Source organism: Salmo salar, chromosome ssa01, assembly GCF_905237065.1.
Source record: "Salmo salar chromosome ssa01, Ssal_v3.1, whole genome shotgun sequence".
Taxonomy (NCBI): domain Eukaryota; kingdom Metazoa; phylum Chordata; class Actinopteri; order Salmoniformes; family Salmonidae; genus Salmo; species Salmo salar.
The window spans coordinates 145,125,715-145,139,071 of NC_059442.1; the positions used below are offsets into that span (position 1 = coordinate 145,125,715).

A 13,357-nucleotide genomic window follows, 5' to 3' on the forward strand; every position below is an offset into this window, starting at 1 on the left:
ATGGGGGATTTGCCATTGCAGATTAGGAGACAGCAGCTGGCAATGAATTATTGGGTCAACCTACAGGGACATGGGTTGTTTCATAATGCAAAAAGGATTTTACATGCATGATGGAAAACATGAGCGAGCACAGAACACGAGCTTTGGGTGGGTAATACCCAGGCGAGGGAGGTGGGACTGTATATGCAAAAGAGTTTAGTCCAACGGTACCTATTCCTGTAAATCCACCATGGCTACTCCCACCTCCAGTAGTTGATCTAGAAGTGTTGGAGAGACTACGGAAAGATAGGGTGGGTGTTGATCCATCTTATTTGTTTAATAGATAGATGCATACTGTGTACCAGGATTTTGTGGCCATTTACACAGATCGTTCAAAAGATCCAAGGACAGGACGTACTGGGTCAGCATTTGAAGTGCAGGAATGTGGGGTGGCAGTCAGGAAGTGTATTTCAGATCATCTGGTTGTATATATGGCAGAGCTGATGGCCATACTGTTGGCCTTGCAGTGTGTGGAGTAAGTCAAGCCAGACAGAGTAGTTATTTGCTCTGATTCATGTGCAGTGTTGATGAGTCTGCAGTCCTTTAGCTCACGTAGCAGACAAGACCTGCTTTATGATGTACTACAAACCCATGGCAGGATTAAACAGATGGGTATACAGATAAGGTTTACTTGGTTCCCAGCCAGTGCAGGCTGCTGAGGTGAAGACTGCTCATAATAATGGCTGGAACGGAGCAAATGGAGGATTTACCATAAGCCTGTCCTCCTCAATTAAGGTACCACCAACCTTCTGTGGTCCCAGCCCATGTGGGGTGGAGGGGAACTAGGCAGTTGATGTACCCGCTAAACAAGCACTTAGTAGTGGGGATGTTGTAGTTTCAATGAGCAAGGCAGAGGCAAAAGACTGATATGGACAGTGATGGTGCAGAGATGGCAGGAGCAGTGAAGTAGAGATACTAAGAGCAGGCATTTATTTCAAGTATCAGAAGGAAAGAGAGAGGCTGAGATCCAGTATGAGGGAGAGGGGGATACAGAAAAGTAGTTTATATCTAATGACGTTCTACTCAATATACTCTATAGTCTCAAATATGTAATCTTTTTTTTAAGAGCAACGGGGCTGGCAATTAGGATTTACTTTCTCTTGGTCTCTGGCCCCTGGCCCACACTCCAGTACAGTAGGTGGTGGTAAAACACAATGACTTTGGATGCCAACCGCTGATAAACCCCACCGAAGAATATCGGTTTGTCAGAAGTTACTACAACCACAAAGTCGAAATTGGCTATCGTAAAACGTGTCTTAATTAAGGTTAGGCATAATGTTAGCAGGGTGGTTAGGGTTCAAATCCATTTTTGAAATAGGCTGTGGTAACTAGTGAGGACTGAAAGATCGGGAGGAAAAATGGATTTCCGGAGTCTCTCCAACCAATAAGCGCATTCCACATGCGGACACCGAGCACAGCATTCAGAGCATGCGAAAGGGGTAGTGAACAAATGCGATTGGTGCTGATGGGGATAGTAGTGAATCCGCAGCAGCACACAAGAACAAATAGACAGCGGACATCCACGAAGGCTGTACTTGTCAGACCTACCGCGTAGCCACTTGCATTATCCAACTACAGGGACTCATTTAGTTATTGCACCTTCAAAAAATGAAATAGTTTTGATGGTGGTATGAATTATCCGTATTTCATGGTTGTCTGGAACATTGTAGCTAACCGGAGAATTTGACGGGTGAAGGCATCGGTCTCCTAACAAGTGTGAGGACTAACATTAGCCACAATTTTCATTGCACGTTAGGTTATTTAGTGTTTGGGGAAACAAATACATTTTAAGATATTCGTATGAATTTATGGCAGCGTGAGTTTGGGGAAGACACAAAATAAGTGAGTATTCAGTGGGGTTGTCGAGGTTTCAGCTAACGTTAGCGAGCTGGTGTGTGACCTCGCGCAGATACTCACCATGGAGAACGCTCACACAAAGACGGTGGAGGAAGTTTACAGCCATTTCAACGTGAACGAAAGCACAGGTCTAGGTTTAGACCAGGTGAAGAGGCAGCGGGAAACATGGGGACCTAACGGTGAGTAACATGTTGCTGAAATGTGATATCCCTTCCCTGGCCACACGGTGTACGGCCTGTTAGCTAGTTAGCCTGCTGAACTATCGCTACGCCGCTGGCATTCTTCAGCAACCGGCTTGTTTGAACGAATTGGTGACGTCACGAACATGTACAGTCTCGTGTGTTGAAACAATTTAAGTAAACGAGCTAGAGTTAAAGCAAAATGCTGTACTTTTAAAATAGTCAGCCTGTTTTAAATGATGTTCAGTATGTCTTATGTTTGTCCTCCTGTCCACGTCAATTTAGATGTATTTTCCCCTTTGAAACTCTTATTCGTAATCGGAAAACTTAATTTTCGGTTGTAACCTTCCTCTCACTGTTGTCCTCTTTCCTGGGTGGTATCCTTTGGATGAATCGCAGAATTGCCTGCTGAGGAGGGTAAGTAAATCGTTAATTTCTTTGTTAATTTACTTTTTCTAGGTATTCAATTATTTGGATGCAATCAAACCCTCTTTTATTTTCTTAGGGGAAGTCTTTATGGGAACTGGTAGCTGAACAGTTTGGAGATCTACTTGTGAGGATTCTTCTTCTTGCGGCCTGCATATCCTTTGTAAGTATATAATTACTCTCCATTTATTGAAATGAGGATGATGGTATGCTTCATATGTCCAGAATAAATGTATATGCGTAATTGTTGGGGAACACACAAATCCCCTCTAGGGCAGATGGCACTGAAGAGGGGTTTCTTAAGAAATTGCAAGCCCCTGGGTCTCCATTAGGCCTTGTACCCACAGCTCCAGCCTCATGTCGGTTTTGTATGGTATCTGACTGTCTATTCCGGTGAAAATGTGATGTTAAACTGGCATTCATCCAATAATTTAGGGATAATTGGTTGTTGCACCTACTTGTAATGTCATTACATCCTAGTCTGCTATGTTGAGAACATCATTGATGGAGTTTCTAGTTGTTAGTGAGTCACTGGTCGTCAGCCATTTTCTTGCACCTGTTTGGAGCCTCCTTTTCCTGCTGTTGCCCAATTATGCCGAATTTACTCCTTTTAGGCCCCATCATATCCCTTCTATTGAAGTCCTTCAGGGGAAGCAGTTGATCTGGACATAAAAAATGTTTGTTATGTCACAAGTGGCCTCACTAGTGGTGATCCTGGTGAGTGCCAAGTTCACCTCTCTGTGACCCCATTTATCTTCCTGTTGGCTGGTATTCAATGCCACATCACTGTAAATATCACCAGCAGCAGGGACAGTCACACAGTGATGTTCTGGAATCTAGTCTGTAAATCACATCCAGCAGTGGCCTGGTCTCACACACACACACACACACACACACACACACACACACACACACACACACAAAAGTCATAAGCGTGCTTGAGCTGTCAAGATGTTCATATTTTTCATTGGCATTTGTTGCGATAGGCTGTACCTCTAACTGGGTGAGGAGGAGAATCCTAGTATATGACACATTTCTAGTTCTGGCCTAGATTCTGATTGAGGAGACAAGTTACTTCTGTACCTGTTCTGAAATAGTCTTTGAGAAACAATAGACCCATTCACTGGATAAGATTTGATGATATGGGACTGATGCTGTCATTATGCTGAACACATTTACAAATACTTGGTAGTGAGAGGCTTTCAACCCTCTATTCATTGCGCAAATGAGTCATTATTGACTGTTGGCGCCAGAGAGCTTGACAAGGATAATTAGGTGGGTTCTGAGTTAATGATGCTGAGGCCTCTGTAGTGTACTCCAGGCTCTGCTCTCAGGCTCTGCTCTCAGGCAGTATCTCCCCGTTCATGATTGACTGTCGGAGAAATCAAAATAAAATAAGAGGATGCTGCTTTTTTTTAACCTCTTCATTCAAAGAAGTGATCATTCCATAGCATACAAGTTCAAGCTTGGCCTTTATGAGCACTGTTGTGTGGGAAGCTACCGCTCCAGCCCTTTAAATTGTAGCATAGTTTGAGATTTATAGGAACATTTTCAGTCATTTCTACCATTGTTCCCTCTATCTCCAAGTCATTTCTATGTTGTAAAATTGTTTGACCTCAGCAGATGAAATTGCTGATTTTCTGTTATGTAATGTGGTTATTCAAACCACTGGTTTCAACCCATGCATCCTATTTCAGTGGCTGAGAAGAACTTAATGGAAATGAACACCACTTTAAAGAGCAGTCACTTGCTGTTGAGAGGACAAAATGCTTTGCTAGAGACTGGATGCCTGAACAGGGTAGAGTTGTGTGGTGCTTTGAATGTGAACTACAGGTATTAGAAATGGCATGTTCAACATTAGATTTGATTGATGTCGCTGAAAGTCCTGCAGCTGACGTAACAATTAGGTGTTTGATGGGCTTGACAATCAAACTTTCAGCCCTGACGAGCATTGTCACTCTCCAACGGCTACTTTTCACCCAAATTGAATTACTTACTTACTGTTACCAAGTGATTGCCTTTGCCCTGGTTTTGCAATAGTGCTCCAGGCTCTGTTATCTTGACCCTTGCCTCTGGCTCGCCTCATCTCCTCTACACCCTAAAGCTGATATGACTGAGACATTGATATCTGCAACTGCAGGGCATAATATGAATGTATTTCTTTGTATTGCTGTCTGACTTGTCTGCCTGTTTCTCCCGTTTTAGGTGCTGGCCTGGTTCGAGGAGGGCGAGGAGACCATCACAGCCTTCGTGGAGCCTTTTGTAATTTTGCTGATTCTGATAGCAAATGCCATTGTGGGTGTCTGGCAGGTAAGCAGATCTTTTTTACAACCTTTTTCTTTTAACATAGTTCTTTTTTTGGTTTGATAGACTGTCCCACCCTAAGAGGAATATAATTAATAGTAGTAGGCCTAGCTTATGATAGGATCAGGCCATATCTACAGATAACTGATTGCCTCACTCACTATAAATTGAGGGAATTGATTGTATGAGGGAGAAGCTGAAATTATGTACAAATTGTAGCAAAGCTGTTTTTGCCTCTGGCTGGTTTAATGACAGTTTCTTGGTTACTCCAGTTAGTGACAACCATTAGTTGCCTGTGATTGGTCACTGAGCTGGATCCCCTGATGGCAGGGATTGGATCCCAGGAAGAGGGTTTGGAGGGATCCCTGTGGACGTCCTCTTGCCAGTTAAACGCCTGCCTGCCCAAACCGATCCGCCGCACAACGGAGAGAGAAAATGGCATGAACAAAAGACAGTTAAAAATAGAACCAAGCTTAGAGTGGAACCAGAGGCTATTCTTCTCAGTCCTTTATGACACAGGAGAATGAACATATACACTGGGCATATAGCTAGGCTTATACAGTGCCTTCAGAAAGTCTTCAGACCCCTTGACATTTTCCACATTTTGTTACGTTACAGCCTTATTCAAAAATGCATTACATTTTTTTATCATCAATCTACACACTACCCCATAATGACAAGGCAACAGGATTTTTAATTTTAACAGATGTACATTTTACATGAGTATTCAGACCCTTTACTCAGTACTTTGTTGAAGCACCGTTGGCAGCGATTACAGCATCGAGTCTTCTTGGCTATGACGCTACAAGCTTGGCACACCTGTATTTGGAGAGTTTCTCCTGTTCATCTCTGCAGATCCTCACTAGCTCTGTCATGTTGGATTGGTAGAGTTGCTGCACAGCTATTTTCAGGTCTCCAGAGATGTTCGATCAGGTTGAAGTCCGGGCTCTGGTTGGGCCACTCAAGGAATATTCAGAGACTTGTCCCGAAGCCACTTCTGCCTTGTCTTGGCTGTGTGCTTAGGGTTGTTGGAAGGTGAACCTTCACCCCTGTTAGAGGTCCTGAGCGCTCTGGAGCAGGTTTTCGTCAAGGATCTCTCTGTACTTTTCTCCGTTCATCTTTCCCTTGATCCTGACTAGTCTCCCAGTCCTGCCAAAGAGTTCAACCTTGGTTTTATCAGACCAGGGAATCTTGTTTCTCATGGTTTGAGTCCTTTAGGTACCTTTTGGCAAGCTACAAGCGAGCTGTGCTGGCTTCCATCTGGTCACTCTACCATAAAGGCCTGATTGGTGGAGTGCTGCAGAGATGGTTGTCCTTCTGGAAGGTTCTTCCATCTCCACAGAGGAACTCTGGAACATTGTCAGAGTGACCATTGGGTTCTTGGTCACCTCCTTGACCAAGGCACTTCTCCCCCAATTGCTCAGTTTGGCCGGGCGGCCAACTCTAGTTAGTCTTGGTTGATCCAAACTTATTCCATTTAAGAATGATAGAGGCCACTGTGTTCTTGGGCACCTTCAATGCTGCAGACATTTTTTTGGTACCCTTCCCCAGATCTGTGCCTCTACACAATCCTGTCTCGGAGCTCTAACGACAATTCCTTCGACCTCATGGCATGGTTTTTGCCCTGACATGCACTGTCAACTGTGGGCCCTTTATATAGACAGGTGTGTGCCTTTCCAAATCAGGTATTTTGTGTCGATTGCTAAGGATTTTTTTTGCATTTACTTCATTTTAGAATAAGGCTGTTAAGTATCAAAGTGTGGAAAAAGGGAAGGGGTCTGAAAAATTTATGAATGCACTGTATGCATCAATCTACACAATACCCCATGATGACAAAGGGAAAAATAGATTTAGACATTTTAGCAAATGTATTAAAATAAAGACGCCTTATTTACATATGTTTTCAGACCCGTTGCTACTGTATGAGACTAGAAATTGAGCTCAGGTGTATCCTGTTTCCATTGATCATCCTTGAGATGTTTCTTTAACTTGATTGGAGTCTAATTCCATATTAATGCCCATAATTTTTGAATGAGACGTTCGAGCAGCGTCCACATACACTACATGACCAAAAGTATGTGAATACAGCACGTTTCTATGATCGGTGGTAAAAAAGAAATATATTTATGATCAAACTCAGAGAGAAACGAAACGTCCTCTAACTGTCAACTGCGTTTATTTTCAGCAAACTTAACATGTGTAAATATTTATATGAACATAAGATTCAACAACTGAGAGATAAACTGAACAAGTTCCACAGACATGTGACTAACAGAAACGGAATAATGTGTCCCTGAACAAAGAGTGGGTCAAAAGTAAGTCAGTATCTTGTGTGGCTACCAGCTGCATTAAGTACTGCAGTGCATTTCCTCCTCATGGACTGCACCAGATTTGCCAGTTTCTGCTGTGAGATGTTACCCCACTCTTCCACCAAGGCACCTGCAAGTTCACGGACATTTCTGGGGGCAATGGCCCTAGCCTTCACCCTCCGATCCAACAGGTCCCAGACGTGCTCAATGGGATTGAGATCCGGGCTCTTTGCTGGCCATGGCAGAACACTGACATTCCTGTCTTGCAGGAAATCACGCACAGAACGATCAGTATGGCTGGTGGCATTGTCATGCTGGAGAGTCATGTCAGGATGAGCCTGCAGGAAGGGTACCACATGAGGGAGGAGGAGGTCTTCCCTGTAACGCACAGCGTTGTGATTGCCTGCAATGACAACAAGCTCAGTCTGATGATGCTGTGACACACCGCCCCAGACCATGACGGACCCTCAACCTCCAAATCGATCCCGCTCCAGAGTACAGGCCTCGGTGTAACGCTCATTCCTTTGACGATAAACACAAATCTGACAATCACCCCTGGTGAACAAAACCGCGACTTCGTCAGTGAAGAGCACTTTTTGCCAGTCCTGTCTGGTCCAGCAACGGTGGGTTTGTGCCCATAGGTGACGTTGTTGCCGGTGATGTCTGGTGAGGACCTGCCTTACAACAGGCCTACAGGCCCTCACTCCAGCCTTTCTCGGCCAACTGTGGACAGTCTGAGCACTGATGGCGGGATTATGCGTTCCTGTTGTAACTCGGGCAGTTGTTGTTGCCATCCTGTCCCGCAGGTGTGATGTACCGATCCTGTGCAGGTGTTACACGTGGTCTGCCACAGCGAGGATGATCAGTTGTCCGTCCTGTCTCCCTGTAGCACTGTCTTAGGCGTCTCACAGTACGGACTAGAGGTCGACCGATTTATGATTTTCAATACCGATTATTGGAGGACCCCAAAAACCCGCCGATACCGATTAATCGGCCGATTTAATAGTTTTGTTTATTTGTAATAATGAAAATTACAACAATACTGAATGAACACTTATTAAGTTAATATAATATATAAATAAAATGAATTTAGCCTCAAATAAATAATGAAACATGTTCAATTTCGTTTAAATAATGCAAAAACAAAGTTTTGGAGAAGAAAGTAAAAGTGCAATATGTGCCATGTAAGAAAGCTAACGAACATGGGAACATATGAAAGCTGGTGGTTCCTTTTAACATGAGTCTTCAATATTCCCAGGTATTGTATTTCATATCTTTTGACTATTGGATGTTCTTATAGGCACTTTAATATTGCCAGTGTAACAGTATAGCTTCCGTCCCTCTCCTCGCTCCTACCTGGGTTCGAACCAGGAACACATCGACAACAGCCACCCTCGAAGCAGCGTTACCCATGCAGAGCAAGGGGAACAGCTACTCCAAGTCTCAGAGCGAGTGATGTTTGAAACGCTATTAGGGCGCACCCCGCTAACTAGCTAGCCATTTCACATCGGTTACACCAGCCTAATCTTGGGAGTTGACAGGCTTGAAATCATAAACAGCGCAATGCATTGCGAAGAGCTGCTGGCAAAACGCACGAAAGTGCTGTTTGAATGAATGCTTACGAGCCTGCTGGTGCCTACCACCGCTCAGTCAGACAGCTCTATCAAATCATAGACCTAATTATAGTATAATAAGCACACAGAAATACGAGCCTTTAGTCACTAATATTGGCGAATCCGAAACTATCATCTCGAAAACAAAACGTTTTTTTCTTTCAGTGAAATACGGAACCGTTCCGTATTTTATCTAACGGGTGGCATTCCTAAGTCTAAATATTCCTGTTACATTGCACAACCTTCAATGGTATGTCATAATTACGTAAAATTCTGGCAAATTAGTTCACAACAAGCCAGGCAATGAACGCAAGAGCAGTGACACAATTTCATGTTAGCAGGTAATATTAACTAAATATGCAGGTTTATAAATATATACTTGTGTATTGATTTTAAAGAAAGGCATTGATGTTTATGGTTAGGTACATTGGTGCAACGACAGTGCTTTTTTCACAAATGCGCTTGTTAAATCATCATCCGTTTGTCGATGTAGGCTGTGATTCGATGAGAAATTAACAGGCACCGCATCGATTTATATGCAATGCAGGACACGCTAGATAAACTAGTAATATCATCAACCATGTGTAGTTAACTAGTGATTATGTTAAGATTTGATTGTTTTTTTATAAGATAAGTTTAATGCTAGCTAGCAACTTACCTTGGCTTCTTGCTGCCCTCGGTAACAGGTAGTCAGTGCAATGTAAGGCAGGTGGTTAGAGCGTTGAACTAGTAACCGGAAGGTTCCAAAACGAACCCCCCCTGAACAAGGCAGTTAACCCCCGTTCCTAGGCCGTCATTAAAAATAAGAATGTGTTTTTAATCTGACTTGCCTAGTTAAATAAAGGTGTAAAAAATAATTTAAAAAATCGGCAAATCGGTGGCCAAAAATACAGTGTTATGAAAAATTGAAATCGGCCCTAATTAATTGGCCATTCCGATTAATCAGTCGACCTCTAGTGCGGACATTGCAATTTATTTCCCTGGCCACATCTGCAGTCCTCATGCCTAAGGCACATTGAGCAGGGACCCTGGGCATCTTTATTTTGGTGTTTTTCAGAGTCAGTAGAAAGGCCTCTTTAGTGTCCTACGTTTTCATAACTGTGACCTTAATTGTCTACCGTCTGTAAGCTGTTAGTGTCTTAACGATCGTCCCACAGGTGCATGTTCATTAATTGTTTATGGTTCATTGAACAAGCATGGGAAACAGTTTTTTTTAAAAACCCTTTACAATGAACATCTGTGAAGTTATTTGGATTTTTAAAAATTCTTTGAAAGACAGGTTCCTGACAAAAGGATGTTTCTTTCTTTGCTGTGTGTGTGTATATATATATATTTATTTCTGTAAATGACCTTTGAACACCCCCCCCTCCCCCACCCCCACTAGCACTGACTTTGAACTTATGATTGATGTGATTGTCTCACCTAGCTAGCGTAAGGTGAATGTTCTAGACCACACAGTTTAACTGAAGGGACAGAGTGTTGGAGAGCATTTCACGAGCCACCCACTGTACTCAGCGGCAGAGGTGTGTTCAGTGTGAACTGTGCAGCCGATTGTTCTCAAATGAGAGCCGAGAAGGGGCTTGGTGTGAATTACAATGAGTCTTTTTGAAATGTGGGTAATCTCATTTACATCCTGCACATTAAGAAAATTACTTGGCTCTCGATTAGAGGTTTGTCCTAGCCACGGTATCCAGGGTGTATTCTGAATAGAACGACTCACCACAGGGTTCTATGGCTAGAGACAGATTTCCTTCTCTTGGTTGAGGAATATATTAGAAATCCACAGTTTGGCAGGATGCAAAAGCCGTATGGCAAGAAAGACTTCTGTACTAAACTCCAATAGTCAATGACACCATTGACCAAAAAGATATAACTAGCTAAACAGACAGACTGTATGGACCTGCTTTAATGGGATTCCTTCTAGCTGTGGGTGGACATTTGCTCAACAGGACACTCTTTCTAGTCATCTTATCACCTCTAAATCTTGTTGCCATGCGCACGGTGGGTGCTAGGAGTCCCTGTGCCCATCGAGCAGCGATCCACTCCTGCCTCTGCTCCGACTCAGATTGAAAACGAAAGCAGATAGGTAATTAGGCTTTGTGCCTCCAAGGTGCACACAGCCAAATCAATAATCCATCCTGTCCATGACTGGCCACTTGACTGCCTTGGGCTAAGCCAGAAGTCTAGGGGAAACAACAAAGCAGAGAGACATACCTGTACAACGATACAGGTTGTGTCATTGAAACTTTTATTTTACCCCTAAAAGGACCCAAGAGTGAGGAGGGAAAACTTGGCATGTGGGTGGAAAAGGGGGGCAGGATGTTTCAGGCCAGTCAAGGTAATGAATGGAGACTAAAATAAAACCAAGGAGGAGAAAGTGGGACATTAGTAAGAAACGAATGAAGGCAGGGAGGGAAAATAGGACCTCTTTTCTCTCTGCTCCTGGCCTGGGGACTCCAGTGGGATGTTTGTGCTATCTTTAGCCTGAATGGGGAGTTATCTAGTTAGATCTGGAGTTTTCCAATGACAACTCAATATAGGCTGCTCCTTTCTCATAACCAAAGTTTCACTATCCAACTCCATTCCCCACTGCATCTAGGGATTTCTTGACACTGGGAGCTAAAGTAAAATTTCTCTTCAATCTCAACTAGATTAACTGGAATCATACATCTTCCACAATTCTTGTATTACCTTAAACATCTGTCGGTTTCCAGTGTTTTTTTTCTAACTTGGTTTTAAGTGACAAGCTTGTTTGAAAAGCTGGGGCTAAAAAACCTTGGTTAGCAAGTTATAAAGCGTCAGCTCATTAGACCTGATTCATCCCTTCGAGACAGGCAGCACAGGTGTGTCAGAGTACTCCAGCGTTGCACATATTAATGACGAATAGTCCTGCTAGAGTAAAGGAACTATTCTGAATGTCCCATAACAAAAAAGGGATGGAATGACAAGGCTGAATTCATTGGGTTTATGTCACACCTTTTCATGTGAGGATGCCGCTGTACTACTGCGTAGTGTGTGGGTGACTCGCCTCACACTACCATTGTGCTAGCCCCATGAGCAGTAGAGAGAACTAGAGTGAAGTCAAGCTTTCTTGACTCAATCTAGCAAAACCATGTTCTGTAGAACTGCACACACTGTGCTCCAGGGGAGGACTATGCAGTGAATTACTTTTCCACTTTATGCAGTCAGCAGTGAGTAGGCAAGAATGGTTATTGTGGATCACTAATCTTTAATTAAGTTGATCAATCAAACTGTATAAGAGATGTATAGGCTAATCACATTGTATAGTTTCCCTTGAGCAAAAGTTAATGTACTTAGCTGGCAACACCATTACACAGCCATGATTCAACCAACTGACTAACCTATGAACTGAATGACTAGGGCTTTAAATTAGGATTGGTGCATTCAGAAAGTATTCAGACCCCTTGGCTTTTTCCACATTTTTACATTATAGCCTGACTGTAAAATGCAGACTTTTCTAAAATCTTTCAATCCAATCTACACACAATACCCCATAATGACAATGTGAAAACGGGTTTAGAATTTTTGCAAATGTATTGGGGGGGAAGAAATACCTTATTTACGTAAGTATTCAGACCCTTTGCTAGGAGACTCAAAATTGAGCTCAGGTGTATCCTGTTTCCATTGATCATCCTTGATGCATCTACAACTTGATTGGAATCAACTTGTGGTAAATTCAATTGATTGGATGTGATTTTGAAAGGCACATACCTGTCTATATAACATTTACATTTAAGTCATTTTTAGCAGGTATAAGGTCCCACAGTTGACAGTGCATGTCAGAGCAAAAACCAAGCCATGAGGTCAAAGGAATTATCCGTAGTTCCAAGACAGGATTGTGTCGTTAGATTTGTGGAAGGGTACCAAAACATTTCTGCAGCACTGAAGGTCCCTAAAAACACCATGGCCTCCATCATTCTTAAATGGAAGAAGTTTGAAACCACCAAGCCAAACTGAGCAATCGGGGGAGAAGGGCCTTGCTCAGGGAGGTGGCCAAGAACCCGATAGTCACTCTGATAGAGCTTTAGAGTTCCTCTATGGAGATGGGAGAACCTTCCAGAAGGACAACCATCTCTGCAGCACGCCATCAATCAGCCCTTTATGGTAGTGGCCAGACTGAAGCCACTCCTCAGTAAAAGGCACATGACAGCCCGCAGGACTCTGACCGTGAGAAATAGTATTCTCGTCTGATGAAACAATACTAAACTCTTTGGCCTAAATCTCAAGTGTCACTTCTGGAGGAAACCTGGCACCATCCCTACGGTGAAGCACGGTGGTGGCAGCATCATACTGTGGGCATGTTTTTCAGAGGCAGGGACTGGGAGACTAGTCAGGATCGAGGCAAAGATAAATGGAGCAAAGTACAGAGAGATTCTTGATGAAAACCTGCTCCAGAGCACTCAGGACCTCAGATTGGGGTGACGGTTCACCTTCCAACAGGACAACAACCCTAAGCACACAGCCAAGACAATGCTGGTGTGGCTTCGAGACAAGTCTCTGAATATTCCTTGAATGGCCCAGCCAGAGCCCGGACTTGAACCCGATCGAACATCTCTGGAGAGACCTGAAAATAGCTGTGCAGCAACTCTCCCCATCCATCCTGACAGAG

General features: G+C 43.4%; 1 pseudogene; it reads left to right on the plus strand.

Moving 5' to 3' along the window:
* The first annotated feature begins 1,223 nt into the window (after positions 1-1,223).
* Positions 1,224-13,357, plus strand: part of LOC123725547 (sarcoplasmic/endoplasmic reticulum calcium ATPase 2-like) — a 67,111-nt pseudogene continuing 54,977 nt past the window's right edge.